The sequence below is a fragment of the Callithrix jacchus genome, chromosome 7 (genome assembly GCF_049354715.1).
Source record: "Callithrix jacchus isolate 240 chromosome 7, calJac240_pri, whole genome shotgun sequence".
NCBI lineage: Eukaryota > Metazoa > Chordata > Mammalia > Primates > Cebidae > Callithrix > Callithrix jacchus.
This window is the reverse complement of record NC_133508.1, coordinates 147,314,164-147,320,903: the sequence shown is the minus strand read 5'-3', so window position 1 is coordinate 147,320,903 and position 6,740 is coordinate 147,314,164. Positions and strand designations below refer to the sequence as shown.

General features: G+C 38.9%; 1 long non-coding RNA gene across 1 annotated transcript; it reads right to left on the bottom strand.

Annotated features, from left to right (window-relative positions):
* Positions 1–864: 864 nt before the first annotated feature.
* On the bottom strand, positions 865–6,420 carry LOC118143073 (uncharacterized). The gene is made up of 3 exons (XR_013520320.1): positions 6,155–6,420; positions 1,510–1,551; positions 865–1,003 (listed from the first exon to the last, which is right to left on the bottom strand). It is a non-coding gene; the product is annotated as an uncharacterized LOC118143073 (long non-coding RNA).
* Positions 6,421–6,740: the final 320 nt, after the last annotated feature.

The window sequence follows — 6,740 nt, the reverse complement described above, 5'->3', positions numbered from 1 at the left end:
TTGTGAATGGCAGTTCATTCTTGATTTGGCTCTCTTTAAGTCTGTTATTGGTGTATAGGAATGCTTGTGATTTTTGCACACTGATTTTATATTCTGAGACTTTGCTGAAGTTGCTTATCAGTTTCAGGAGTTTTTGGGCTGAGACGATGGGGTCTTCTAGATATACTATCATGTCGTCTGCAAATAGGGACAATTTGGCTTCCTCCTTTCCTATTTGAATACCCTTATTTATTTTTTTTTCTTGCCTGATTGCTCTGGCTAGAACTTTCAGTACTGTATTGAATAGGAGTGGTGAGAGAAGGATTCCCTGTTTAATAAATGGTGATAGGAAAACCGGCTAGCCATGTGCAGAAAGCAGAAACTGAACCCCTTCCTGACACCTTACACTAAAATTAACTCCAGATGGATTAAAGACTTAAACCATAAGACCTGGCACCATAAAAACCCTAGAAGAAAATCTAGGCAAAACCATTCAGGACATAGGAGTAGGAAAGGACTTCATGACCAAAACACCAAAAGCATAGGCAGCAAAAGCCAAAATAGACAAATGGGACCTAATCAAACTCCACAGCTTCTGCACAGCAAAAGAAACAGTCACTAGAGTTAATCGGCAACCAACAGAATGGGAAAAAATTTTTGCAGTTTACCCATCTGACAAAGGGCTGATATCCAGAATTTACAAAGAACTCAAACAGATTTACAAGAAAAAAACAAGCCCATTCCAAAATGGGCAAAGGATATGAACAGACACTTTACAAAAGAAGACACACATGAGGCCAACAAACATATGAAAAAATGCTCATCATCACTGGTCATCAGAGAAATGCAAATCAAAACTACAATGAGATACCATCTCACGCCAGTTAGAATGGCGATCATTAAAAAATCTGGAGACAACAGATGCTGGAGAGGATGTGGAGAAATAGGAACACTTTTACACTGCTGGTGGGAGTGTAAATTAGTTCAACCATTGTGGAAGACAGTGTGGCGATTCCTCAAGGACCTAGAAATAGAAATTCCATTTGACCCAGCAATCCCATTACTGGGTATATATCCAAAGGACTATAAATCATTCTACTATAAGGACACATGCACACGAATGTTCACTGCAGCACTGTTTACAATAGCAAAGACCTGGAACCAACCCAAATGCCCATCGATGATAGACTGGACTGGGAAAATGTAGCACATATACACCATGGAATATTATGCAGCGATCAAAAACAATGAGTCTGTGTCCTTTGTAGGGACATGGATGAATCTGGAGAACATCATTCTCAGCAAACTGACACCAGAACAGAAAATGAAATACCACATATTCTCACTCATAGGCGGGTGATGAACAATGAGAACACATGGACACAGGGAGGGAGCACTGCACACTGGGGTCTATTGGGGGGAATAGGGGAGGGACAGCGGGGCGGGGAGCTGGGGAAGGATAGCATGGGGAGAAATGCCAGATGTGGGTGAAGGGGAGGAAGACAGCAAATCACACTGCCACGTGTGTACCTGTGCAACTATCTTGCATGTTCTGCACATGTACCCCAAAACCTAAAATGCAATTAAAAAAAAGAAAATCATCATTTTAATGAAAGCCAGGAACTCCATATCTGATATTTAATCAATGTCAGAAAATAAGCAATACACAACAAAAGCTGCTCAAAGAAGTTTCAGTGATAACTTGATCATCCTTCCATGTAGCTACTTCAAACATGATTTGATTTTCACCAATTATATATATTATTTAATTCAAATTAATATTTGTTGTGATACTCTGCTAAGCAATATACAGAGAATAAATATCAAAAAGACCTATGAGCTCAAAACTTTCAGGGACATCAAAAACAAAAAAAGTCTGAGACACTATCACAATTTCAGGAGCTTAAGGAGAAAAAGACAACTAAATGTAACAAGGTATCCTGGATGGAATCTTGCAACAGAAAAAGGATATTAGGTAAAAACGAAGGGAATAAGCATAGACTTTAGCTAATAAAAAAAAAAAATCAACTAAATCCCCCAATCGAAAGACACAGACAGGCAAATTGGATAAAAAGCCAAAACCCATTGGTATGCTGCATCCAGACCCATCTCACATGCAAGGATACACAAAGACTCAAAACAAATGGATGGAGGAAGATTTACCAACCAAATGGAGAGCAAAAATAAATAAATAAATAAATAACAGAAGTTGCAATTCTCGCCTCTGATAAAATAGACTTTAAAGCAACAAAGATCAAAAGAGGTAAAGAAGGACATTACATAATAGTAAAAGGATCAATGCAACAAGAAGAGCTAACGATCTTAAATACATACACACCCAATACAGGAGCACCCAGATACATAAGACAAGTTCTTAATGACTTATAAAGAGACTTAGACTCCCACACAATAATAGTGGGAGACTTTAACATCATATTGTCAATATTAGACAGATCAACGAGATAGAAAATTAACAAGGATATCCAGGACTTGAACTCAGACTCGGAACAAGTAAACTTAATAAACATTTATAGAACTCTCCACCCCAAATACACAAAACATACATTCTTATCAGTACCACATAACACCTACTCTAAAAGAGACTACATAATTAGAAGTAAATCACTCCTCAGTAATTGCATAGCATTTCACAGATTTAAATGAAATATTGGTTGGCTGCTTGTTATTTTCCTCCCTTATTCCTTCCTGTCTCCATTGTTAAGCACAATTATTGGCATAAAAGAGGTTTTCAATACCCATTTTTAGACTGCATTCTAGCCTGGGCAATAAAGCAACACTCCTGTTCTCTCTCCCTCTTTCTCTTCCTCTTTCTTTCTCTTTTATTCTTTTTGTTAAATTCTTTTCTTTTTTTCTAAAAAAAAAATTGTTATTTAAAAATACTCTACAAAATGATTGAAGTAAAAATTCATACACAATGAAGCAGCCAAATCTAAAATGTCTTTTTATGTAAACGAACTGCAGTTACTAGAGATAAATGTGGATAAATGGATTTGGGGAACATAATAGTTAGAAAGAGCAAAGAATCCTAAATTTATTTGGAATCACTTTTTAAGTTCTCCACATATTTTCTGCCTTACCCAGGAATGTCTGACACAATGTATTCATATATGATGTTTGCTAACGAATATATTTTCAACATTTATTGGGCTATCAACTTTACCAAACTACTTCATTTACTTCCAGTAGAATAACAGAGCTTCTATCTATAGTTGAAAAAGTATCTTTATTGCAGTATAATTTATTTCATCTGTAAAATAATTATGGCAGCTTTCAATTAAGGGATAATCTTCCTTTCTTTGGAAACAATGTGCAAAATAGTACCAAAATATTTGAGAACTCTCACTGTATGGTGAATGTAGAATTTTATTAATGTCTGAATAACTATGTTTCTCCAATGAGGAACAGTCCTTCTCATCTCTCAGTATCAATATTTTACCTAAAAAGGTGTGACCAACAAGCTTTTGTCTATTTTCTTTAAAAAATTTTAAAAAGTACTTAAAAACATTTTAAAGTGGCTATTTGAAATTCTGAATTTTCTACTTACTCTACTTTTCCAAGTCACACATATATTAATGTCTATTTACTATGTTTATAGCAATCGATAAATACTCACCTGGAGGCCATTAGCCTTAACAAACCAATGTAGAAGCAGAAAACCAAATACCACATGTTCTCACTTGGAACTGGGAACTGAATGATGAGAATACATGGACACATGGAGGGAAACAATGAATACTAGGGTCTACTGGAGGGCAGAGGGTGGGAAAAGGGAAGGGATCAGGAGAAATGACTAGTGGAGACTAAGCTTGATACCTGGGTGATGAAATGGTCTGTACAGCAGATCCCCATGGCACACAATTAGCTATATAATAAATCTGCACATCCTGCACATGTACCCTGAACTTAAAATAAAAGTTAAATAAATAAATAAATACGTATTTACTAAACAAATGTATCTAGAACATCTACTATATACCAGGTGCTAGGCTAAACAAGACAGAGTACTGACCCTCAAAGAACTTACACTTCCAGTATCTTCCTTTTCCCCCTTTTAACTTAAAAAATTATTTCTATTGTGGTGAAATATCCTGACATAAAAGTTACCATTTCTACTTTTTTTTTTTTTTGCGACAGAGTCTTGCTCTGTCACCCAGGCTAGAGTGCAGTGGTACAATCTTGGCTCACTGCAACCTCCACCTCCCAGGTTCAAGCAATTCTCCTGCCTCAGCCTTCTAAGTACCTGGGCCCATAGGTGCCCACCACCATGCCCGACTAATTTTTGTATTTTTAGTAGAGACAGGGTTTCACCATATCAGCCAGGCTGGTCTCAAACTCCTGACCTCCTGATTCGCCCACCTCAGTCTCCCAAAGTGCTAGGATTACAGGTGTGAGCCACTGTGCCTGGCTGACATTTTAACCATTTTTAAGTGTGATATTAAGTACGTTCACACTGTTGTGTAACCATCATCACAATCCATCTCCAGAACTTCTTCATCATCCCAAACTGAAATGCTGTACCCATTAAACCCATTAACTTCTCATTCCCTTCTTCCTCCAGCCCTAGATAACAACTATTCTACTTTCTGTCTCTATGAATTTGACTATTCTAGGTACCTTATATAAGTAGAATCATACAATATTTGTGTGTCTGAGATTTCGCTTAGCATAAGGGCTTCAAGTCTCATCCAAGGTGTAGCATGAATCAAAATTTACTTTTTAAAGGGGGAATAATAATCCTCTGCATATATACACATTTTGTTTAACTTCAATTACTTTTAAATAGCTAATTTCTCATTTTATTTCTTTCAAAGAGACATTAAGCTAGCTGCTAGATTTTTACAACAATGCACTCTCTTGGGAGAAAAGATTTTCCTTTCTACTCACAATTACCTGTGGCGCCCCTTCATTTATGTTATATATAGCACAAACACATTTACCCAGAGGAGATTCTGCATTCAAGAACATTTTGTAAGCCATTCATTACTGCCTCTGACACTGGTAGGGGCTGCAGAGCACCGCGCATCCCTAGGTGCTCAGGAAATATTTTACTCAAGTATCTACGTAGTAAAAGAACTTCTAAAGAGGAGCTGTAGTGAATTTATGACCAAGACTTTTCAATAGAAAGCAACTGACAAGCCGCGGGTGGGGGTAGGGGGAGGGAGCTGACAAGAAAGCTAAAGATTACTATTCTTTTCTTAGAAATCTAACAGATCCCTGAGGATTGCCACTTGGAATTTTTCCTCAGTTTTTTAGTGCTAAACACCTGATTGGCCAGGGATGACCAAACTAAGTTCCTACTGAATTTATGAAGGAAGTCAGAAAATAAAAGGTGGGAAAACAGATGTTGGTTAATACCCAAAAAGCCTATTTTTACATTTCCTTTACTTTTGAAATGCCTCGGTGACCTACAAACCTAATCTAGGACCAAGAATGAACTTTACTGGAGAGATACAGGCCTTGAGAGGTTAAGGACTTAACTAATGGTATTAATAGCTGGAAATGAGATGCTGCCATTTCCCTTTCAGGCATATACTGCCTGATAAACGACTTCTTTCCAGCTTTATTAAGGTATAAGTGACAAATATAAATTGTTCATGTTTATGGTATACAATGTGACGTTTTGATATATATTTATATATACACACACTGCAAATAATTAAATCGAGCTAATCAACATACCCATCATCTCACATACTTACTTTCCTGTGGTAAGTGCATTTAAGGTGTACCTTCTTCGCAATTTCAAGCACACAATACATGATTAACTACAGAACTCATTCACCTTGTCAAACTGAAACTTTGTATCATTCGACCAACAATTTCCCTATGTCCCCCACTTCCGCGCCAAGACTTCTTGCCTTTCTTGAACAAATACTTCAATTACAGTGTTAAAAAGCTGTGAAGTTGCTCCTCGGCCCTTACTGAAGGGAAGAAAGTAGCGCCGAAAAAGAGCGTTTTTTTTTTTTTTTTTGGATAGGGTTTGGCTGTTGCCCAGGCTGGAGTGCAATAGCACGATCTGGGCTCACAAAAAACTTATTTTTCACAAATAACAGAAAAAGCAGAGAATGTTTTGAAGTCGGGATCATGAACTCTAGGTTATTCAGGTTTGAAACCGTGCTGGGGGAGGGGTGCAAGAAAGAGTTGGTAAAATTACCTTAACCATATGGAAACTTGAAGACTTTCTTACACACTAACTCCTCGCCCCCCGCTTTTCTCAATAAACGAGCCAAACTGGCTGAAGCTAAAGGGACTCGCCCGCGGCACTGGCTCAGACTCACAATAGCGGACCCATTACCGCCCAAAGTCCTGGAGCCCTCGACCCGGCACGTAGAAGGCCGCGCCGGAGCTCTAAGAGAGGGAATCCTGAGAAGAAACGGCAGGTGCAGGCTGTGTAGGAAACGGGACTAACATCCTCTAGCTGAGATTACGGGAGCCGGCGAGGGACTTATCAAGTCAGGGTTCAGACAACCCAGCTCGGCGTGCAAGCTCTTCCAATCGCCAGTCTCGGGGCGGGCTCACACCTTCTCTAAAATGCGAACTCACCACTCGCCTAGGGTTCCAATCTTCCTTAGCAACCACCCGCGATTTAAAGCGGAAGTACCTCACTGGTCCTCCTCCTCCTCCTCCGGACCAACCACGCCCTGGCGAGGAAGCGCGTTGGCCCAGTCACCTTTGCGGGAACTACTATCAGCCAATAAGGAGCAGGCACTGGAGGGCGGGCTAAAGAGGTCGCGGGCGCA